Genomic DNA, 25274 nt, shown 5'->3' with positions numbered 1-25274 from the left:
ATCAATATTGAGACACATGATTTTCACACGCCGTTGATAGAAGACTCTGCCGAAGGGGTCACTGACGTCTGCAGTTTTTTTTTTTTTTTCAGGGTCAAAAAAGCACGCAAAATAGTTTCAAGTGAGGTGAACATACATCAACATATTCATTCTCTAGGTATAGGCTATCCATTTAGTTGGCTACTTCCTTCTGTTTAAAAAATATAATAAAATTTGTCCTTTGTATATATTTAAATATATTGTGTCTGTGCGTGGTGTTCTCAGCGGAAATTAAAAAAAATGTTAAACTGAGGAAACACGGATGAGGTAGCCAGCGCTGGTGCTTCTAATGGGCTTGTCCTCCTATTGTCAGGATTTGCCGAAATAAAGCGAAAGTATAAATTAAAAGCCGTGCACGTCCGCGCCAACAATAGTGCCGTAAACTTGTAGCCACTACAAAAGTGAAAATGTGGAGGCAACGGCAAGAGAATCCTCAAATTATGTGGGTAACAGAACTCCGGTAATGACATTTTAGGGGCGCGGGAGCTCGAGCCCCAGAGCCCCCCCCCCCTCGTAGTCGGCACCTATGACTGTAAGTATACAATTTTCGGGCCATCCAGGTCTTACTTGATTTATTCAAATCTAAGGATCTGGACTCTATACAGCATACGATACTCCCTCTCCACAAGTACGTGCAATGCAGTGAATGCTACGGGTCTCGTCAGCCAACCTCAACAGATAAGCGGTAGAAAGTCTTTATGCATTGTCCGTCTGTAATCTCCCTCCGAGCGACCGAATGGAAGCTTGTCGGGAGGATTAGCAAAACACAATGGGTAAGCCCTCATCCATTCGCACTTCAGACCCCGAAGTCGCCGAGCAAGCCGCCATCGCCCTCGCCCTGCTAGACGGTCGTGGGTCTGAGATCTACAGCGATTCCAAAACGGCAGTTAGGGCTTTTCAGAAGGGTCGCATCGCCGAGCAGGCTGCTCGTCTTCTTAGCGTCTCCAATCCGGATGCTCTCACGCATCATTCGATTCACTGGTTTCCCGCTCACGTAGGGTCGGTCGAGGGTGCTCCCCCGAACCTCAATGAGTCTGCTCACGAGGCTGCGCGCGACCTCACCGACCGCGCTTCCTCTGTAAGGAGAGCCGACACCCCTCCCCCCTACGGCCACAGGGATGCTCCCGCTACTCACAACGAGGTGACAAAATTTTTCTACATGTCCAGAAGGGTCTTTCCACCCCCTCACCCCAAATTGAATAGGGCGCAAGCTGTTTCGCTTAGACTTTTACAGACCAGCACATATCCGTGTCTGGCCGTTCTGCACGAAGTTTACCCTGACGTATATCGCGACGACGCCTGCCCGTCCTGCGGCCAGACCTCCACTCTAGCCCACATGCTCTGGGAGTGCGGGTCTAGATACCCCAAGTTCAGCAAGGATGAGTGGGACTCGCTTCTGCGTAGCCCCGCTCTAGACAAGCAAATCCTGGCTGTCCGGTGTGCCCGCGACCGGGCTGGTGGGCTAGACCTGCCGGTCCCGACGTGGGACTAGCCGGGTGCGCGACGAGTTCGCGTCCTCGCCGGACCTGTAATAAAAGTTATTTCACTCACTCACTCACTCATCCATTCTCAGAACGCACAATCGGCTCTAGTTTGCCGACTGGCTGAGAAGAGCCCAAGGATTCGCTTCACTGCATGGAGTTTCCAGTTATATTCTTCGCCTCTTCCCTCTGTCCTCATCATCACCGATCTTGTACCTTTTCCTGTACCTCTCCGACTACATAGCAACGTGTCATTCTCTACGACAGTTCACCAAGACTCTGTATAATGCGGCTTGTTGTCGACTTTGATATCTTTATCTTCCGTGTCATCTTGGGCGACTTCTCCACCTCGTTTACGCTCTTCGGCTCACTTCACGCTTGACTTCCTCAACTGGTGTTCTTTTTTCTCCTGCTCTTATTTCTTTTTATTACTACTGCGTGAAAAGCAGAAGCGCAGTAATAAATCGCAAACATATAAGGCATCTATTCTGCCGGTGTGATGTCGAAAAAAGTTGTTATCGGTGATGGTTTACGGCGCTTGTAAAACACACTTTTCAGTGCCGAAAATCCAGTGCGCGATAGTCAAGAAAGAAAGAGGGAATTCATTTCAGGAGAAGGAGGTTTATTACATTTGAAAAAAAAAAAAAGTGAGAGGAGTCACACTGTATGCGACTATTCCAGATTTTCCAGGGATTCGACAAGCTCCTGGAGTATTTCCATCTTTCGACGAGTCCACCGTAACATATCCATGAGGAGTTGCTGTAACGCAAGAATATCAATCAATCAACCAATCAATTGATCAATATTTATTTTATGTGCCCAGGGACACCCGGGGGCCTGAATACTGGTGCACAAATAATAATAATTTCAAGCAATGAACGAATCAATCAATCAATCAATCAATATTTCATGTGCCAGGAACAACTGGGGGCCTGAATACTAGAATGCGGCATACGCGCATGCTGCTTTAATCCCGAGGTGCCGAGAAAGAATAAGGGCAAGGCCGAGCACTTGAAAAAAGGGAGCGTCCGACTGCCGGTGCCTAGCAGCCACTCATTCTCCACAAATGCCGTCCGCTAGTCCACAGCGAGGACCTTGGTTCACTTCGGAGAAGTCGGCGGATCGGATAGAGAAGAAACACGGGACGACACTGACATAGGGACCGCACTTTGAGCACCTTCCCCTATTCTGCACAGCTGACTTCCGTACGAAATGAAGCCCCAGTGCGCGCCTGTGATCATATATTTCGTGTATAAGGAAAAACTTCTCACCTGCAACAACTTCAAGCGTTCCCCTTCTAAGGCGCGGGCGCGTAGCTCCTCGTCTGATGGCGACGGCGGCGCTTTGCTGCAAGACAAAGCCCGTAATTATGCAGCCGCATTTACGAGCACCGTGCATGCGCGCAGAGTAACACATCCCGCAAAGAACTCAGATTAAGGAAGCCAAAGAATAAGTGCAGCTCAGCCTTCGTGGCGCCTTTCTAAGATGCACAATATACTCGCAAGCCAGCGACGAGTTGAACCGTCCGCACGATTTGTAGCTACTGCAAGCAATGTAGACCCGCGATAATTTATTTCTCCTCGCATTTCGAGAGAGTCGTCTGATTGCACATACAAGAGCTATCTATCTACGCCACACAGCCACAGTTCTGCAACACTCCTACCATGGAAACGAGGCCTTCTTGTTCACAAATTTAGGCAGTTGTCAAGCTCGAGTCATTCGAAACAACGAACTTCAGCCAGTCATGATAGAGAGCACATCATACGGGCATAGGCTGTTTGCCGACGAGAAACAGTTCTTAGTAATGAAAATCTAATTTCACTTCGGCAGGTTTAAAGCTATTGGCGAATTACGCTGCTCGATTTGGCGCAGCGCTGCGCTGCAGAACGCCAGAGAGCGCGAGAGGTTTTGTCTTTCCGGTCACAAAACCGCATGTCTCCTTGCACTCGAAGCGATTCGCTTAGAATCCGCCAGCGAAAACCGGGCAGCCTCGCTCCGAATCGGCGAACGCATCCCATGATTTGAGGCGCAAAGCAACAGATAATTCCTCCTAATCAACCTAAGTAATTCGCCACTGGACGAATGGAAGGCGACTACTGCCACGAACTGATTAACGTTTGTGTTTTTCAAAGCGAATCGCTCGTTGATCCGGCACTACTGCTTCTCTGCGCCAGCAGCTAAAGTAAACGGCGAGACTTCTTTAAAACGTTCATAACCCTAGCTCGAACAGACAGCAACTTCAACAACTATTACTTCAACCAGCGACTCGCTGGATGCGTACGGAGCCGGTACCTTTCAGAGCGCACTGGAATAGAGGGCAGCTTTGAGATAAAAAGACCATCGTTCACTGCTTTCGGTTGCTTGTGCGATAATTACTCATCAATTAGTTATCTTTACAGAGGAAGGAGCATGCTCACCTGTCTTTGGGCATGTCTCTCCTTTCGTGGATACAACAAAGAGGCAAGAAGGGCTCCCTTAACGGCTCTATAACTTGGCAGAAGTGACGGTTGTCCCAAAAACGCGGAGCGTGGCGAGGTTCACAACGTGATCACGTGATCAGCGCCTTCTCTGAAGCCCAGGTCGTGGCGCCACTATCGGCGTCTCGGCGTACGGCGTCTCCGCTAGATGCCATTGCATCTGACTGTAGCTACAGCGCGGCTATTACGCGGATATATCGCTCCTCCAGGCTGAGGTTAATTGTTGTGTTTTGTAAATATGCGTATTTGCTTTACTCCGTAAGCTTCTTTGCGGTGTAATTTCAGCGAAAGAAAATTTATGAAATACGTAGCCCGGTTGCTATCTAAGAATGCGTTTAGTATGTTTTGAGAGGTGATTATTTGTGCAGTTGTATTTTATACCACTAGTTATGGCGTCTCGCATGCATCTGCGCATGCGCCAGTTAGCGCATTACGGTTCCCGAACTCTAGCACTGGCGCTAGGAAGCGCTGATGAGGTTGACACGTTCGTTTTTGCATTCTCTTGCTGCCAAAGCACATAGACAACGCTCAAAGATGGGTGAGCTCGATGCAGCACCACACTGTTGAAGTTAATTACCTTTATGGGCAGGGCCGCGCAGGGTGCGTGTGAACGCAGAGACCATGTTTTGGTGGACACAGGGTCTGCATACATCTTCCATAGGACAAGATTTTTCCAGATCGTTGCGAAGTGTATTTACCGACTAGTTCTCGCACAGAGTGCTCCAATTTGTCTTATACCGGTGTCACACGGCCACTTTTGATAGCGATGGAGACTGTTCGACCGCGATTAGCTCCCTTTCGCAGATTGAGCAAAGAAGCCAATCGCGACGAAGAAATTTGGCCCATATCGGGCTCGATCACGATCAGAAGTGCGCCGTGTGACCCCCGTATTAGACACTGGAATGAAGTCGTGTTTGAAAGAATAACAAATGTAGCCTCTGCCACTACATACGAGAATGTATTGCATCGAAGAGCTGACAATTCTCGCAACCTATTGGGAAATGTGCTGAAAAGTGTTTACCAAAATGCGTTATTTTACTGATGTGTGCATTGGTTCACATTAGACTGAAATGCCAAGTCCTCAGGTGATGCAGGAAACCGGCGAAGCGTAAACATACCACATCGCGGCAGTGGTCTCGCGGAGTGCTGTGTTGTGGACACACTTAGTCCCCAAAATCGTTATTTCCCGCTGGTTGTTTGTGCACCCATAAACTGCCCAGTGCTGGCCTGTAGCCTTTTGATGAGTATATATGCCATTATTTACGAGCGTAAGTCATTCGTGACAAAAATAAACGGAAACATCGAAGGAAAGCTACCACTCCGCAATGCAAGCGCAAGGCAAGCTCACAGTCCAGACCGAACAGGCAACACTGACACATACTCTCCACGCCAGACCGTCGGAAGCGCCCTCGTGAAAACGTCCATAGACGTTTTCACGAGGGCGTCAGCGCTTCGATGCAATATTTTCTCGTATGTAGTGGCAGAGGCTACATTTGTTATTCTTTCAAACACGACTTCATTCCACTGCCTAATACGGGGGCCACACGGCGCACGTTTGATCGTGATCGAGGCCGATATGGGTCGAATTTCTTGGTCGCGATTGGCTTCTTTGCTCAATCTGCGGAAGGGAGCCAATCGCGGTCGAACATTCTGATCCAGATCGGTCTCGATCGCTATCAAAATGGCCGTGTGACACCGGTATAACACAAATTGAAGCACTCTGCGAGAGAACTAGTCGGTAAATACACTTCGCAACGATCTGGAAAAATCGTGTCCTGCGGAAGATGTATGCAGACCCTGTGTCCACCAAAACATTGTCTCTGCGTTCACACGCACCCTGCGCGGCCCTGCCCATAAAGTTAATAACTTCAACAGTGTGGTGCTGCATCGAGATGTGCTTGGGCAGCAAGAGAATGCAAAAACGAACGTGTCAACCTCATCAGCGCGGCCTAGCGCCAGTGCTAGAGTTCGGGAACCGTAATGCGTTAACTGTGCATGGCGTAGAAACACGCTAAATGAGCCCGCGCAAGTTAGAACGTAAAAAATGGTATTCGCATGGGTACGCGCGGACAATAGCATCATACTTTCAAGAATAACAGCAACGAAAAAAATAAATTATTCGCACAGTCAATCAAGTGAAATACTTACGTGCGTGTAGTGACCGCTTCGCTGACCACTAAGCGCTTTTCACTCACGGTCAGTAGTGCTTTGCAGTCATACGCATATGTATTTATTCGAAAATTGTCAAGACTCGACATTACTTTATTATGAACATTGCACAGAAACTAGAGAAAGAGCAGAGATGGCCCTAACGCTGCAATATTATTGGCTTATTTCGCTTCAGAGATAGCGCACATGAACAATTCTTTCCGTACGCGATATCTTCAATACAAACTTCGCGCACGATCTACGTTAAGGTTCACCGTGAGCGAAGCTTGTTCCAAATTCAGACATTCGAAAGAAAAGCCATTCCAGGTAAACAAACGTAAAAAATAGGTAAACAAATATATCTTTATAACAAGTCATGTTATAATCCCTATTGGGATTGACAGTATGTATAAATAAATAACTACTAAATACTAAAAATAAAAATCTAGCACCTGGGCTGTATCAGTTGCGCTGGCATCTGTGATCACTGTCGCGCGTCGGTTCGCTGCAGGTACCGCGCTGCTCGATCGCCACACTTATGCTTTGACATTTGGTTATAATCACACTGCACCGCACGAGATCCAATAAATTTTGCATGATTGAGCTGTTCAGTTGCGTCGGAAGCGTATGGAGTAACCACCGCATATCTACCAACCACTGACACGCGTCGTCGGGCCGCCGGCGCCTGGTTCTAAGCATTGCCCGACAGCTACGTACGCGCCTGCTTTCGCTAAATGAGGCAACCCTCAACCGCGAAACCTAATGGTGATCAGATTCAATCGACGATACGGTCACATGTGTCCAGAAATAATGAAATATACCGCTGATTAGCACGCCAGGTCTCGACGAAGCAGACGCGGCTGCCGCCGCTACCGACGACGAAACACCACATCCACTGGCTGGGCTTGCTGGTGCCATGGCACACCACACTGAGCGCTCACGCGAGCACGTGAAACATGTAACAAGTCAAGCTGCACAAGACAAGCGAAACGGAAGAAAACAATCGAAATAATGCGCGGCGAAGATCACACAACCGAAGTGCGGCCGGCCTGCTCTCGCAAGCCTGCTCTCCACAGTCCAAAATGGTGGCATAACATGTTCTGACGCTAGACGTCACCCGCGTCGGCAAATGGCGCTGCTCAAACGTCGGTTTGTGAAAAGGTCTATAGCTCGGCGAGGTTTTGCGACAGCAGGCGCCACTTTTTACGGTTAGCTATAACAGCTTCGCTCTATAAAAAAAATAATAATAAACTTGCCGTCATAAGCGGCGGCGTTTAGCAGAGCCAAGGGTGCGAGGTATGGGAACGCAGTTGCTTGCGCAAGGTGAATATAATACGTATGTCTGCTACCACGCCATATTTGCGTATTGGGGGCGAGGAGTTACGGAGTCGCCATCTGTCGGGAAGTGCCTCGCTTGTGTAAGGGTTAACGCGGCGCGCTCCTCATAAGTTTGGCTGTCGGCTGCTCAATAAAAACACCACGCGGGAGCCCTCCTGGACATTTCTGCAAGTACTCTAGAAACAAAGGCAGCTTTTTTCTGTCAAAATAATAATCTTGGGCAAACAGAAAGCACAGAATGGATTACAGGTGCTATCTCTCTACCGATTCGATTAGCGAAAGTTCACCACGCGGGGTCGTCGCGATGCAGTCCCCCGAACCAGCTTCTTGCGTGAAAGGTCGGCATTCACTGATAGGAATCTATGCAAAATATGATCTTATATAGTGGGTTGTCTGCATAACCAAATGAAGCATAACAGAATGAAGCCTCAATGCAGCGATCGCACGGGTTCGCCGCAACCGACTGCGCGTCTGTATATGCATGGATGTACTTGTACAATATTTCACTTTCGCTGCGTGCGCGTGTTCGCACCGTTCCGTGAGCTGTAGGCCGCAGCATATGAGCATCTGACAGTTCACAAGCAACTATTGTTGCGTAGACGGTATAAGAGCTGTTCAAAAATAATTTAGTTATAACTATATGCACTTCGACGCCTACGGCGACTTGTGATGTTTCGTCGCGACGATTCAATCTTTTTTTTTTTTTTTTGCTTCTAAATTCTTGGATGCTTCAGTATCACTATTTCTCAAGTTGCGTCACACTGTATGTTTATCGGCATTCTCGGCGAGCTATTTCCCGCTGTTTCTTTTTCTTATTTCTTCGTGTATGTACTTCAGAGCAACAAAGAATTAAAAGCCTTGAAGGTCGTCATTCTTACAGACTCCCGTTCTGCCCTCTGCAGACATAGACAAGATGCCGATAGCCCAATGTTGTGCAGTATCCAAGAAACTTCCGGCAAAATTACTTCCTGTGGAGTGCCCCTCATTGCCCAGTGGGTACCCTCACACGTGGGCATCGCTGGAAATGAAGAGGCTATCGCCTTGCTTCAAGTTGTGCCCACCACGAATGTGACTGCCCTGACTTATCGTGCATGTTTGGAAACGCTCGTCTCCTGATACGGCGACCCCTCCTAAAGCAGCACCCAGACCGGCGTGTTGCAGACGGAACGTTCCCTCCTCGTGTTCGTGGTCGAGGCTTGCCCCGTTGTGATATAGAGCACTGTTATACAAGTTAAAGGTTGGGTCTGTGTTGGTGCGCGAACACCTGTACCGACAAGGACGTGTGGACAGCCCGTCGTGTACGTTTTGTGGCGCTTGTGAGACACTTGAACATCTCGTTTTAGAGTGCCCTGCATTCGTTGCGCAGCGCGCATTGCTAATTAAGGAATATAGACTTATGGGGCTTCAATGTGCGACCCCTGACGATTGCCGATTTCCAAGGGGGTGCGCTGCTTGACGTGACCAGGCCCATCGAGCCCTGCCAACTTTTCTGAAGTACACAGACTTGGCCTCCCGTTTATAGACATTTTTTGTATTTTGTTTTCTTCTTTCTGTGTCTCCGTCATTTTTTAATTTCCTTTTATCATTCCTCACATTTTTATTTCCTCTATTCACTCCTCCTAAAAGAGTAGGCAGGTGTTGTCCCTCTCTCGGTGGCAGTTGTGAGCTTGCTCCCTGCTTAATTCCTTTATGTCCTTGTGTGTATATGTGTACAAATCAAATAATAATAATTTTTCTTAATCCAGTACATTCATTATTTGGAGCTAACACAAACATGAGCACATGCCAAGCCTTTTTCTTAAAAGGCTTGGCACATTAAGCCTTTTTCTTAAAAGGCTTAATGTGCTTCTTGCCATGCCCTTTCCATTCTAGTGAACTTGCCAGTATCTAGCGTCAACAAGTTCATAGACCAAAGCTTCATGACATTCGACGATCAGCGCGTGCGGGCGAGCATCTCAATGCGCGCTTTCTGCTACCCGCCGAACATCGCAGCCCCGACGCCGTAGCAGAAATCTTTGTGGCGGAAGTGCTTGAAGAGCGCCCGAATTGTAGCCGATGGCTGCTTGCCAGTTCAAAGTTTCGCGATCCAAACTTCACGCAGCTTCTTGTTCTGCGGGTACGCGTGAAGGCCGACACCGGCCTCCGTTGCGTACCCAGCACTGCGGCGCAGAGCAGTATACCGTGCCCTGTTGGACGCCTTCAAAGGCGGCCTCTACCTATTATAGTGCTTTTAAGTGTTGTCAAGCAGACACCAGAAGCGGGAAAGCCTCCCCTCTTAATCAGAACCGCAGCGCAGGCGGGACGTTTTTAAGCTTTCGTTTTTAGCTCGCTTCGGCGATTGCGCCGCAGCCGACGCGGCCGCTGTGTCCACGTGATCCCTCATACCACGTCACACCGGCGGCGGCGCCAGCTTGCTAGACGCCACTGCGTGAAGGAGCAAACCAGACGGAGACGCCCTTCTGGAATAGCCATGGGCCCAAACTGCCACGTCCGTGTCGTAGTCGGGGTCATTCTGTTTTCCTCTCCCTGTTCGTGGACAGTGAGGTCGTTGTTTTGGGCCAAGACAACACCAAGCTCTCCTCGGAGCAAAAAAGCTGGAAACCTCCTTATTGGCCGAGGGTGTTGTACCCATCCCATGACACCGTATTGGGGCAAGGTGACGTGCCTGGTACGACAGAAGACTTTAAAAGATGGGACGGGCACTTTGTGAGGAGAATCGACAGCTACACCTTGAACTTGAACATCTTATCTGTATCGTTGCTCATTCTTGCGCAAAATGTAAATACAAATATGCGTTTGAAAACGTCGTGGAGTAACCTTTACGAGAAACACGTGCAGCAGCGAAGTGTCTGAGGGTCAATGAAGAAATTGTGCACAGGAATGACGAATGTCCTAGCACGCACAATCTTGATCATCCGCTTCCTTGTTATAGTTCTTTTGCGCACAGCGAAATCCCGCAAGAAGGATCCTGTGGTCCGCGAAATACGCACGGAAGTCGAATCACGTCCCATTCATATTCCGCACAAATATCAAGTTAGTGCAAGTCCGATATCGAGTACGGTCGGTCGATCGTGTTCGAACGTGTAGCCCTGTTCATCAAAAAGCTGCGTGAACCACGAATTGTTGCCACACAATACTTCTACGTTTGAAATCTTCGCTCCTGAAAATTCGCGACGAAATCTGGACGCACTAAATGAACACACAGAACATGGTGACAATGCGACGCACGGGTCTACAAACAACACTGAGATCCGCTTCACTTGTGCGCAATGAGGAGGTGCCGTCGGTTCGTGAGGTCTTGTAAATCGCAAACCCTGCCAACTGTCCCCCTAAATCTTCGCTTTTTATTTTCCCACAGACCAAATAATATTTAAGCATATCGATAAATTCTGAATTTCATCAATAAATCGCTGGATTGGTAACTACCAAACTTTCGTATAGCTACCGGTTCGTGAATGAATACTCGTATACTTCCTGTATTATTGAGGCTATATGTCTGGCAACCCGCTGGGCTGTGTTGAGACACTACTTCTGCTCATTTTGTCCATAAGTGTAGTAGATACAGTTGGCGTCAAAATAAGGTTCATTGAATATTACTGCATATTTTATAGGAACATTATTGAGCGTAATGATCAAATTCGTCTTAATAACGTTTAATCACACGAGTTGTGTTATGATTCGCAGATTAAGGTCAATTAAGAAAAGATTATCCCAATTTCAATCATAAAGAAAAAGCAGCCACTAGCTTTTACATATACAGGGTGTTTCAGCGAACACTTTCAAAATTTATTTAAGGTTGCCTGTTGCAGATAGCCCAATTCTAGTTAATGAGCTGGTCTACTCGAAGAGGCGGACATTACTTGCTCAAAAAATTGAAATGCATAATCGACTAATTAACAAAAATTCACTAATTCAATTTTAACTAATTACCTGATGGCCCATATTGCAATTTACAAATTGCAGCCGTGGAGTTCGCAAGGCGGATCCACTTAGAATTAATTCTCAGGATGACACCAGTTTCGAGATATTAATTCCCGAACTTTGCGGAGAAATGCATAGGCGTTCCAGTTGGTTTTGTGCTTCAATGCATAAAGCGACGTTTTGTTAAGAACCTAACTAGAAAGCCTATGCATTTCTCCGCATGTGACCATGTGAAAGGAGCCCGCGAATACACGCAGAATTACCGCGCGACTGGCCGTTAATTACAATTACCTAATTAAATCTCAGTAACGAAAAAAATACTGGCGGCTACTCCACTGCACTGGAAACAATACGCACTAGGTTTGCTTCGCGTAACGCCGTCCCTCTTCTTTAAAATCGTGCTGCGTGATAGCTGGGACGCCCAGTATGTGTTTTGTTCGTATTAAGTCGCACAGATACAATTCAATGAAAAAAAAAAGAAACGCGTAATGCCTTGTGAAAATTTAAATACACAAAGATATAATCAAGCAATCTTTTCCTGACGAAAGGTCAGTTCAGAAGACGTAACATGTATAAAATTGCACAATATATAACAATTTCTGAACACAACTTGTGACGATAATTATTAGCATAAGACAACGTGACAGCATGCCTTATGCCATTGGCTTTATTAATTTCCCAGTGGCAGCACAAATGATTATATAGTAATAATTTACGAGGCGCGCAAATAACCATATGAACAAATGTTATCACTAATCATATTATCAATAATAGTGCTTCGCTTTGCCGGCCAAACTGCAGCCCCCCCCCCTTTTTTTTTTCTGTCAGTCCGAGTATAAGCGCTGCTGCGCACCTGCTATATATTCTGACTTCGAGTGAATCCGGATTGGACTCATTCCGATTACTGAGTGAATTGTATATATTTATGACCTCGGCATGCAAGTAGCAATGTTTCCGTCCCTAATAAATGTTGTAAATTATAGGAGAGTTCTTTTTTCATGAGTCGTTAGCATTGCCTGCTGGAAAGAGAAGCAATACTGAGACTTATCATTCACGTGCATTTTAGAAGCTCTTGATAAAAAAAGTCTGCGGAAGGGGTCAATGAAGTCTGCAGGTTATTTTTCAAGGTCAAAAAGCCACACAAATGAATTTGAAGAGAGGTGTACATAAAGCATCAAATTAATTCTCTCGGGACGGGAAGGCCAAGCCTCACCGCCGCATCGCGGGCCTTCTGGACCGCCTTGGGTTGATGGAACCAGTCGTGACTTTTGATCAGTGAATAAAAGGTGTCTTGCGAGATCCCTGGAGACGTGTGGCGATTTTTTTTCACCTTTTCCGAGTTTAGAGCGAAGACGTTGGCGCAGGCCCCCCAATTGGAACGCCATACGGAAGATCGCTATAGGCACCTCCAGAGGCTGAAGGATACAGTTTAGGTCGCCACGCAAAATTCAGCGTTTCAGCGCCAATAATATGCTCCAACACCTTAGGCTGGAAGTGACGTTTACACGTCGGTATAAGCACTTCATGCGACGCATCGAGGCTCCAGACAGTGAGACGTGCCATGTCCATGTATTATTGTACGACTGCCCTCAATACATGCATAATCCACAGATGTTGGCGGCTATCTCCTGAATATCCTGACAGTCAACTCTTGTAAATGGGCGTTATGTTGGACACTTGGCGGTAATGTAAGTATACAATTTTCGGCCATCCTGGTCTTACTTGATTTATTTAAATCTAAGCATCTGGACTCTATATGGCATAAAATACTCCCTCTCATCAAGTACGTGCAATGCAGTGGATGCTACGGGTCTCGTCAGCCAACCTCAACAGATAAGCGGTAGAAAGGCTTTATCCATTTTCCGTCTGTAATCTCCCTCCGAGCGACCGAATGGAAGCTTGTCGGGAGGATTAGCAAAACACAATGGGTAAGCCCTCATCCATTCTCAGAACGCACAATCGGCTCTAGCTTGCCGACTGGCTGAGAGCAGCCCAAGGATTCGCGTCACTGCATGAAATTTCCAGTTATATTCTTTGCCTCTTCCCTCTATCCTCATCATCACCGATCTTGTACCTTCTCCTGTACCTCTCCGACTACATAGCAACGTGTCTCTCTCTATGACAGTTCATCAAGACTCTGTATAATGCGGCTTGTTGTCGACTTTGATATCTTTATCTTCCGTGTCATCTTGGGCGACGTCTCCACCTCGTTTACGCTCTTCGGCTCACATGACGCTTGACTTCCTCAACTGGTGTTCTTTTTTCTCCTGCTCTTACTTCTTTTTATTAGTACTGCGTGAAAAGCAGAAGCGCAGTAATAAATCGCAAACATACAAGGCCTCTATTCTGCCGGTGTAATGTCGAAAAACGCTGTTATCGGTGGTTGTTTACGGCGCTTGCAAAACACACTTTTCAGTGCCGAAAATCCAGTGCGCGATAGTCAAGAAAGAAAGAGGGCATTCATTTCAGGAGAAGCAGGTTTATTACAATGGGAAAAATAAAAGTGAGAGGAGTCACACTATATGCGACTATTCCAGATTTTCCAGGGCTTCGACAAGCGCCTGGAGCTTTTGCAGCTTTTGACGAGTCCACCATATCTTAGCGATGATGAGCTGCTGAAACGCAAGAATATCAATCGATCAGTCAATCAATCAACCAATCAACCAATCAATATTTATTTTATGTGCCGAGGAACACCCAGGACCAGAATACTGGTGCACAAATAATAATAATTCCAAGCAATGAACTAATAAGTCAATAAATCAATCAATCATTCAATCAATATTTTGTGTGCCAGGAACAACCGGGAGCCTGAATATTAGAATGCGGCATACGCTCATGCTGCTTTAATCCCCAGGTGCCGAGAAAGAATAAGGGCAAGGCCGAGTACTTGAGAAAAGAGAGCGTCGTACTGCCGGTGGCGAGCAGCCACTCATTCTCCGCAAATGCCGTCTGCTAGTCCACAACGTGGACCTTCGTTCACATCGGAGAAGTCGGCGGATCGGACAGAGAAGAAACACGGGATGACACTGACATAGGGACCGCACTTTGAGCACCTTCCCCTATTCTGCACAGCTGACTTCCGTACGAAATGAAGCCCCAGTGCGCGCCTGTGATCATATATTTCGTGTATAAGGAAAAACTTCTCACCTGCAACAACTTCAAGCGTTCCCCCTTCTAAGGCGCGGGCGCGTAGCTCCTCGTCTGATGGCGACGGCGGCGCTTTGCTGCAAGACAAAGCCCGTAATTATGCAGCCGCATTTACGAGCACCGTGCATGCACGCTGAGTAACACATCCCGCAAAGAACTCAGATTAAGGAAGCCAAAGAATAAGTGCAGCTCAGCCTTCGTGGCGCCTTTCTAAGATGCACAATATACTCGCAAGCCAGCGACGAGTTGAACCGTCCGCACGATTTGTAGCTACTGCAAGCAATGTAGACCCGCGATAATTTATTTCTCCTCGCATTTCGAGAGAGTCGTCTGATTGCACATACAAGAGCTATCTATCTACGCCACACAGCCACAGTTCTGCAACACTCCTACCATGCGAACGAGGCCTCCTTGTTCACAAATTTAGGCAGTTGTCAAGCTCGAGTCATTCGTAACAACGAACTTCAGCCAGTCATGATAGAGAGCACATCATACGGGTATAGGCTGATCGCCGACGAGAAACAGTTCTTAGTAATGAAAATCTAATTTCACTTCGGCAGGTTTAAAGCTATTGGCGAATTACGCTGCTCGATTTGGCGTAGCGCTGCGCTGCAGAACGCCAGAGAGCGCGAGAGGTTTTGTCCTTCCGGTCACAAAACCGCGTGTCTCCTTGCACTCGAAGCGATTCGCTTGGAATCCGCCAGCGAAAAACGGGCAGCCTCGCTCCGAATTCGCGAACGCATCGCATGATTTGAGGCGCAAAGCAACAGAATCAGCATGCTATAGAATCGGACGACAATTAAGCTTCGCTTACTAGAATCGGATGACAAGCTTTGCTTACGTAAGCGAAGCTTGCCGTCCGATGATTCTAGCGTGACGGCTTCCGAAGCCCAGGCGAAACGTAAGCGAAGAGCCACCAACCCTGAATTTAGGGCGAACGAAGCGGAACGCCTGCGACAGCGTCGTCTTGCCACAAGCTCCCCCAGTTATGACTCGAGAGATATGCCTTTGGTTCAAGTTATGTGACACTCTATATATTTAGTGGTGATTAAGTGAACAATAAAACAACACATGTGTAAAACACACACACGTCTATGTGTGTGTGTTTCAGATATATATTCAATGTCAATATTGGATATTGTGTCAACAATTCCTCAACAATATGCCAACATATCCATAGTCATGTTTGTAAGGGACCCCCATTTTCTCGGCAGAGGAAGGGCTGTAGATTTTGTCTCTTTGGGTCCCACGTATGACAAGGGCAGTTCAAGGAAGCGTTACAGGTCCCCGTGCCCACAGGGGATATGTGCCATTGAGCTTGGACCCTTTCTGCACTGCTTCCAGGATCGGCCCACATGAAAAGGGTGCCATTGATCTTGGACCCTTTCTGCACGACCTCCAGGATCGGCCCACTTTATCTGCCCCTGTATCTGCCTTTGAACGTCGCTATTGGAAATGGCAAATAAAACTTCAGCGTACAATAGAAGTTACAGCTTGAGTGATATTGTCAAGAAACATTGGGAAGAACTCAGAAGCAATATTTTTTCGTAATTTGTTTGGAGAGTAACTAGCGTATGTAGTAAAGGGTTGGTGCCAGAGACCGCATTTTTTCAAGTTTGACTGGTTGCTCGGATGATCTCGTTTTGTTCTCGCAACTTGTCATAATGGTTTTTGATGTGTGGCAAAGCCAGTGTCAAGCAGACACCATTTACTATTTTGTTTGCTCATATGTTTTGTTTATATCAAGTACAATGTATTGCATGTACGGTACGTTATATTGCACTCTACGTTCATACCACAGTTGTACTCGTGCCTACGGGTGACTAAATTTCATTTTCAACTTGCCGGCATGTTCTCGTTTTGAGTGCCCGGATAATAGCTTTGGCTTTTGGCTCAAGGTCACTTGAAGATCGCCGACAACGGGAGCTAAAAGCATTTCATGCTTAAAAGAGTAGGCAATCTTAAACTTTGACCTAGGTGTTTCTTTTTGGCACTCGCATCCTTGGTAAGCAGTAATAAGTGATTTCTGATCAATTATAATTATTCCAGACACTTCAGTAACTCAACTTGAACTAAGCTTATGCTTTGATATCATGTCTATAAAGAAACTGATGAATTTTGCAGTGTACTACTTTTTTATTTTTTTTCCTGATTTATTTTTAATCTCGTCTCAGCTAATTTGTTATAATTATCCCAGACACTTCAGCAAGTCAGCTTGCAACAAAACTTATGCTTTGATATCATATCTATAATAAAAGTCATGAATTATGAACTGAACCATTTTTTTCTATTTTTCTGATTTACTTAGATTGCGTCTCCGGTCGTCTCAGCTAATTAATTCTAATTATTCCAGACACTTCAGTAACTAAATTTATAACTATAAACTTATACTCTGATATCATATCTATAATGAAATTCGTGAATTTTGTACTGTACTATTTTTTTTTCGATTTATTTTCACCTCCTGATCATCTCTGGAGGTGAACCGGAAGTACTGTCCAAAGAACAAATGGCACTCGACGCTCCTGCCACTAAAAACTCCCGATACAGATTTTTGTTGCTCAATACGCGCAAAATAAAAGTGATTTTTTTCTTTTTCTTTTCCGAGTGTGAAAGAAGCCCACGAATACACGCAAAATTGGCGCACAACTAGCCGCTCGAGGCACTATGCGTGTATCCGCGGGCTTTCACGCTCGGAAAAACACTTTTATGTAGCACGTATTGGGCAACAGAAAGCTGTATCGGGAGTTTTTCCTGTTGCTCTATAATTTTCTGATTGACACTTTTCATTAAATATAATATCTGAGAAGCTAATTAATTAATTATGAATTTATTAATAATTATAATGATTATCTAATTATTTATCTAATGCAAAAAATTGAGTATCTGTAAGCGATGGCAAACAACATTACCTTGGTTCTGTCCAGCTACGTGGCATTTGCATATATTTAAGTGTCGGTGCTAGAAAGTTGGGACACCCTGTATATACTGGGTGTTCAAAATTAGGCTTTACGAAAATTTTTAAAGATCGCTTGTAGCAGGTAGCATAATTCTTATCGCTTAGCTTGTTTATTCGAAGAAACGGACATTAGTAACACAAGAAATTGAAACTAATATTCTAATAAATAACACAAATTGACTAATGAACTTCTTAGTTAATTATTTTACGACACATATTGCAATATATGAATTGTAGCCGGTGAGTTTGCAAGACGCATCCACCTAAAATGAATTTCCAGGATGACACCAGTTTCGAGATATTATTGCCCTTAGTGTGGGACGAAATACATGGGCGTTTTAGTTGCTTTTGTGCTTCAATGTATAAAACAGCATTTTCGTAACAAAGTAAGTATAACAACAGTGCATTTTTACGGCGAGTTTGATGGTGCATATCTCCAAACTGGTGTCATTCTGGAAATTCATTCCAAGTGGATACGCCTGACAAGCTCACCGGCTCCAATTCGTAAATCGCAATATGTGTCGTAAAGTAATAAAATAAGAAGTTAATTAGTGATTTCTTGTTAATTAGTTCAATCTATGTTTCGACTGCTCGTGCTACTAATGTCCACCTCATCGATTAACCCAGCTCAATGATACGAATTATGCTACCTGCCACAGGCGATTTCTAAAAATTATATATATAGACACAAAATTGGAGCACAAAACAAACGTCCCAACAAGCAGTGACCAATGACCGATGATTGGACCCCTCCTGGATTCCCATCGGCTTCTATTGTAAGTGGCCAGCTAGTGACCTGTCTGTGTCAGAAAACGGCATTGCCTCCATGTTAAATATGGGCAAGATGGTGGGAAAAGTATTATGTATGCATAATAAATAAATATGTTTTTTAAAGAGTGCGTTTCGTTTAGTTGTTAGCCCTTAGCGCACAATAGAATGAAACAAGTTTGGGTGATATCTGCGACATGGTGTCCATATTTTACATGAAAGCCTAGGTCTATTCTGTAACACGTACAGACGCGGTGCTGGCCAGTGTGCTGGGAAACTGCTTGGCCACCACGCACAATCTACGCTGTTATACTTTACTGGTGACAAATCGTAGCGCAGAAGCACAGGTACAAATGTTTAATCAATGGGACGGCATACTGTCTACCGTTTGTCATGATGTCAAACTAACAAGCACGAAAAGCGACAATTGTGTACGTTGCTGGTCCGTAGTTCATTTCGCGCCGGTTGCTTCACGTATTAAAATAAATATTGTGGGCATTTATTGTGCACTTCCTCATCATCTGTACATTATCATCATCATGCGTGTGCCCCTCATCTTCATCGCGCGTGCGGGTGCATCATCATCAGCGTGGACTGTCGAAGGCTGTTGTGGTTGTGGACGCCGCCCTTCTTCGCCGTGTCGTCTCTCGGGCTCAATAAAGGTCCGCCCTTACTGTGACGTCACAAGTGGTGGAGGTGCTTCTTGGTCCCCGTCCTCTACGCCCCTGGCCTACTCCCTGGAGCTTCGTTCGGGTCGCCGCTTGTGCCCACTGTCCGTCAGCATGTCGCAGGACGAGCAGCCTGGCGCTTCTACCCTAACCATCCCGCCTCCACAAGCCGCACCTTCTGTGATCATCAGCGGTCACCAGCGTGATCCCCATCTGTTCGCTGGTCTTCGCGGTGAAGATGCTGAGGACTGGCTGGATGATTACGAGCGCGTAAGCTCTGCTAATCGGTGGGATGATCCCCACAAGCTCCGCCACGTCTCATTCTACCTGACCGGTGTGGCCAAGACCTGGTTTTTCAACCATGAGGTTGATTTCACTGTCGAAGGCTGTTCAGGCTGGTTGTGGACGCCGCCCTTCTTCGCCGTGTCGTCTCTCGGGCTCAATAAAGGTCCGCCCTTACTGTGACGTCACAATATTTCTTTTTAAATCCAAACGATGAAAACTGTGCGCGCACACAGGGCGCGACATTTGCGATGTTTGAATTTTGCACTATTTCCCGCGCGCTGCGTACGTGACCGGCCGGCGCACTGCGTTACCGCGATAAAGAAAATAGTTCCTCAAGGAAGCTAAGCAGAAAACTTTCATACTCTTGCAAACCGCAGAAATTGTTAAGAAATCCATTATATTACAAGATTTGTTAATAAATATTGTAATTTATGCCTATGAAAGCGTGGATTTGTATGCGTGTTTTTGTGTGAATGCGCGCTTGCGCTGTTGACTCTTTGGAGCATTCCGGAACTTTGTGCGTGCGGCGTATGTGTGCGGGTTGCGTGATGTGTTTACTGCGTTTTCTGTGCCCTTTGCCCTGCTGTGACATCTTTGGTATATTCCAACTTGTTGCTCGCTCTTTATGGGCTACACGTTGCCTCGAAGATCACCATGATCGCCTCCGACTCAGCCACATCGAAGGTGAGTGAGTGTTTCGAATTCCACTTGCTCGTTCATTGCGACGCTATCAGCAAAAGTGCGTACGGAGCCCGTGCGTGTCGTCCACGCGCCTCTGTGCTCGTTTTCATTACTAGTACTATCCTTCCGTTGCGAGAATTGGTTGTGTAGCACTAGATTTGTGATATTGAACAGTGAAGTTTTGTCCTGATTTAACTTCACAGCGCGCTTGTGGCGACGTAAAGCAGCTATGTGGAGCCAGCTAAAACAGGGAATGTTGTGCGCGCCACGATTTTTGGTACGGTGTTCCAGCACCGATTGAAATTAGCCTTATTAATCAGCGCTCGTGCTCTGCCGTTTTGGTGGGCAGCTATGTGGAGCCAGCTAAAACAGGGCATGTTGTGCGCGCCACGATTTTTTGGTACGGTGTTCCAGCACCGATTGAAATTAGCCTTATTAATGAGCGCTCGTGCTCTGCCGTTTTGGTGGGCAGCTATGTGGAGCCAGCTAAAACAGGGCATGTTGTGCGCGCCACGATTTTTGGTACGGTGTTCCAGCACCGATTGAAATTAGCCTTATTCATGAGCGCTCGTGGCTCTGCCGTTTTGGTGGGCAACTATGTGGAGCCAGCTAAAACAAGGCATGTTGTGCGCGCCACGATTTTTGGTACGGTGTTCCAGCACCGATTGAAATTAGCCTTATTAATGAGCGCACGTGGGCTCTGCCGTTTTGGTGGGCAGCTATGTGGAGCCAGCTAAAACAGGGCATGTTGTGCGCGCCACGATTTTTGGTACGGTGTTCCAGCACCGATTGAAATTAGCCTTATTAATGAGTGCTCGTGGCTCTGCCGTTTTGGTGGGCAGCTGTGTGGAGCCAGCTAAAACAAGGCATGTTGTGCGCTCCACGATTTTTGGTACGGTGTTCCAGCACCGATTGAAATTAGCTTTATTAATGAGCGCTCGTGCTCTGCCGTTTTGGTGGGCAGCTATGTGGAGCCAGCTAAAACAAGGCATGTTGTGCGCTCCACGATTTTTGGTACGGTGTTCCAGCACCGATTGAAATTAGCCTTATTAATGAGCGCTTGTGCTCTGCCGTTTTGGTGGGCAGCTATGTGGAGCCAGCTAAAACAGGGCATGTTGTGCGCGCCACGATTTTTGGTACGGTGTTCCAGCACCGATTGAAATTAACCTTATTAATGAGCGCTCGTGATTTGCCGTTTTGGTGGAAACAATGCGACGTGAAATAGTCCGAACTGTACTGTAATCAAGTATATTTCGTTCGCGCAACGCCGTCCATTGACGTGCATCTACTACATGGCGTGTCGGGATCGGCGAAAATATGCGCGGGGCGTTTTGCCGTTAGAATGTATTCTGCTGCGCTGTTCGCTTCAGGATCGAGTGCCCAGAGTCCGCTGACACGCCGTGCGGTAGACACGCTCTGTGGCGCGATAATAATAAAGAATTGCAAGGGCGTATATGTGATTCTATGTGATAGGTGAGATAAAAAAGGGGTGATGCCAGCGAATGCTGTGAAATCATCAGGTCATGTGTGGTTTGTTTTCCGCCGGTACGCGCGCGGGGGTGAACTTTTTTTTTTTTTTTAACCATGATCTCCCTTCGACGCCATCGAGTGCTTCGCGCAAACGCCTTCGCGTAGGCGCTCTATATTCACGGAAAAGGCAGATTCTGTGGGATTCTATGTTCCGCTTTAGTGGGATGAAACATTCAAAATAATGTCATCGTGTGAAGTTTCAGCCTTTGGCCCTTCAGTAACTGATTGATTTAACTAAGTTCGAAAATTAGTAAAGGAACGAGATGCTTGGGCATATTTGCCGTGTCGTCCCACTGTGCTTCCAGTGGCATGTAGGCGTTATCGACAAATGTCGAAAATTAGCAAGGCTTTTTATGACATAGAAGTAGACAGCTATGTCAAGAAGGTATTTTTGCTTTGAATTCACACACTAAAGAGGCGAGAGAGTGAAAGGGAGCATATCCTTATGAACTAAATGACGCTTTGACATAAGCTTGGAACAATAGATTGTTGGTGGAGCAGTTCTGTGGAATACTTAGAGAGTAAGCAAACTGTAGTAGCAGCAGTTAGACGGGGAGTAAAAAAATGCTACACTGGTTTTATATGAACGAGCTACCTTTAAGATGGGGCCGCAACAGTTCAGTAGATGAGCAAAAATAATTTTAATATTTAGGAGAGAAATTAAAAATAAATTATTGGCCCACCTCACACTGCCAGTGGCAAGAGCAGCCATGCTTTAATGTTTTCAATCAGTCATTTATATCCATCCATTTATGTCGGTCTAATTGTCCATGTAGATGTTTTGATTGTTGCTTTTGACTTATCGTGGCATCACATTTTAATACTGACATCTGTTTTCAGAATCAAAATGAGCCTGGAGACACCACAGCCGGAATGCGAAAGGTGAATTCTTTGGCCATTCATCGTGTAGCGTCACCATGATCAAATGCACTGTTGCCATGAGAATGTATTGCTGGGAGGTATTCTCCTTAAGATTTAGTAAAAATGGTAGCATGAAGTGTCTCCTCTGCGATTTTGCATAGCCTTTGATTTGCGAGTCGATTAATTTATTTGATGAGGTCGGCAGTTGGCACACCCTGCCTTTGTACACATTCAGCTGAGTAGGTCTGGGACACAGCAAGTGAATCTGTTGTGTAGTGGTAATCGTATTAACGTCGACAGTTATCTTCCTGTTTGAGCTGCTACTGCTGCTTGCCAACACAAGCAGCATTTGCCCAAGATGGCATGAAAGAGGTTCATTGAAGAGTGGCACATACCCTGAGTCACATACCCAGAGATCCAAGCAGGTCCACCAGATGGTTATTAACCCACTTCCCTCAACATAGCAGCCCTACCCATTAGGCCATCGACCACCAAGTGACACAAATTGGCTGGAAAATAGAGACAGACACCCGAAAGTATGTGAAGTATCCTAAAAATGCTACTTGCATTAAAGTTTTCGATACTTTGGTTTACTTAGTATTTTATTTTGTACTGGTTGAATCCTTGTTTTTCTGAAACACACGGCATCCTAACAGCATAACAAGCTATGACATTAGTTTTAGTTTTAGGGGCGAAGCTCCTTAGGGTGCGGGTCTGTCCCTCCTCTGTAGTATGTAGTAGTAGTAGGTAGCCACATCTACTTTTATGAAAAAAAAATTCCGAAAGTTGTGTCACTAGCGCGGAATCGAACCAGGGACCCCTCGCTTCCGAACGCGCGGCGCTAACCACTACGCCACGAAGCGCACATGGACACACGCACCACGATGACAATAAATACCCAACATTAACGAAAGACTGGGTGTTTCTAACGCGTTTGCTAGCGCGTTACGGCCCGTGTAAGAAGCTGGTGTAAGACGCTGTGGCCTCTCCGCCTTACCCCCGTATTCATAAATGCTCCTCGACTTGAACTTGACTTGCCACCGTTCGAAACGCGTTGAAGGCGGTGGCAAGTCAAGTTCAAGTCGAGGAGCGTTTATGAATACGGGGGTTATACTCTCTCAGCAGTCATGTGATGGCGTCGGCAAACGCGGTGCACATTCCGGCATGTGTAAAGGGCTTCGTAAGACGCTGTGGCCTCTCCCCCTTACTAGAGAGTACTGCACGTTTCTAACGCGTTTGTGCTAGCGTCCCCTTAAGCGGGAGATGGTGCAATTATAATGAAGGGCGCTGTTATAAAATAGGAATGAAGTCACATATGGCGCGTGTCATTGGTGGAAGTCAATCGTTCGATTTAGTGCCGCGAGACTGGGCGAATTACACGGAAGATTCACGGTTTACCGATGATTCTCTCCGGAGCTTCGCCCACTCATCATCATTCAGCCTGTGGAGATGCGGTGTGTTTTTATTAGTGACATTAGTTGACATTTTAGGTTTGGAGCAGGCAGTATTTCTGTGATTTATTTGGAGTGTGGCTGTTGTGTAAATGTGCTTAAAATCATTAAACTACCTCACTAATATTTACCTAAACGTGTCGTTTCACGTAGGTTGGAGAAGTGCTCATTCAGATGATCCTGGCACAGCTTGCCATGGTGGACCAGGCAAGCTTGCAAGGGCCTTGATTCACCATGTGTTCACAAAGAACCTCATGGGCCACTCACTTCTCGGAAACAACACCACCAATGGGCAAAAACAGGCTCTTGGCCTTATCAGGGTCAACACTGTTATAGGCAAGTACCATACATCCTTTTTCCCATTGCATTTTTGCATTCACATTTTGTACTTGGAATTACCAGCTTGCTATTAGCAGAACAAATAACTTTCAAGTAGCCTGTGTCTGCAACTACGTGCTACAATAGCCTGCTATTTGGAATGAATGTTCACTTGATCTCAAGTCTCTAACGCCTCCATACTTAAGTGCTAAATTTTAAAAGCAGCCTTAACTGCCAGAAGTTATTGGTGGCTCCAACTGACAAAGTTAGGTGTATTTGCGCATTAGTTGCACTACTTGACTGTCATTGCAATGAATAGTTGCAATGAAGCAGCTACCAATCTGTGAAGCACGCTACCAATCTGGTGTATAGAGGGTGTGCTTAAGTAGCCTGAAAGTGTTATAATTGTGGAGAAGCTATGCTCAAGTGCAGTTACTGCTCAACTCGAGGGACTCGAGGGACTCCCACCAAATTTCAGCAATAAAAATGGCCCTCCAGATTCCAGATTCTGTAACGCAAAACATAGTGGATTCACCTATTTCAACAGACCACATTGAATTAAAGTTGCTCCTGTCTTGAAGGGGGTCCATGTGGTGGCAGACAGTAGCCTTAGGTGGCAGACAGTAGCAGACAGTAGACAGGGAGCTTAAGTTACGGGGCATAATTGTTGGGTTGTGTCGATCAAAGCAACAATAGGAACAGTTGCCAACTTTGTTGTCAACATTGCTATGTTTAGCAATGTCCATTCATTCTAGGCACTCAACCTGTTAAGATCCAATTTATCACATTGTATTCTAAGATGTGGAAAAAACAAAGGTTATTTGACTTTTCCTCATGTTCCCATAAAATGATCAGTACTCAATAGGCCCTTGGCAGCTACTATATAAAGCTTCTTACAGAACATGAAGCATGTCCACAGATCCCACTCTGAAATTGTTGGAAATGTCTCCTGCTTTCTTACTTCAAGGACGCACTTGCCTGTTTTCAGCGTTATTATAAACCAGTGGTCAAGTACTATGGGTTTAGCTTTATTAAAGATTGAATGAGCTTTGTAGGTGTTCATGTTTAACCCTCTGAGGATCACATATTTTCTGGAAATACGTCCCCCAATTTAAGCATTATATTTTTATTCTGGATTGTTCTTCAGAGTGCTGTTTCGAGAAAAAAATGGGTAAATAATTTTTTAGGTCGCAAAGTGA

At 46.0% G+C, this 25274-nt stretch overlaps 2 long non-coding RNA genes across 2 annotated transcripts; one reads left to right on the top strand and one right to left on the bottom strand.

The window, feature by feature from the left end:
* Positions 1-2146: 2146 nt before the first annotated feature.
* On the bottom strand, positions 2147-4073 carry LOC125943174 (uncharacterized). Its single transcript, XR_007465623.1, has 3 exons — positions 3938-4073; positions 2792-2867; positions 2147-2279 (listed from the first exon to the last, which is right to left on the bottom strand). It is a non-coding gene; the product is annotated as an uncharacterized LOC125943174 (long non-coding RNA).
* A 15709-nt stretch (positions 4074-19782) lies between these two features.
* On the top strand, positions 19783-24089 carry LOC125943175 (uncharacterized). The gene is made up of 3 exons (XR_007465624.1): positions 19783-19918; positions 22286-22327; positions 23911-24089. It is a non-coding gene; the product is annotated as an uncharacterized LOC125943175 (long non-coding RNA).
* Positions 24090-25274: the final 1185 nt, after the last annotated feature.

Source organism: Dermacentor silvarum, chromosome 2 (genome assembly GCF_013339745.2).
Source record: "Dermacentor silvarum isolate Dsil-2018 chromosome 2, BIME_Dsil_1.4, whole genome shotgun sequence".
Taxonomy (NCBI): Eukaryota; Metazoa; Arthropoda; class Arachnida; order Ixodida; family Ixodidae; genus Dermacentor; species Dermacentor silvarum.
The sequence above is the reverse complement of the archived record's forward strand: the minus strand, read 5'-3'. Positions and strand labels throughout refer to the sequence as shown.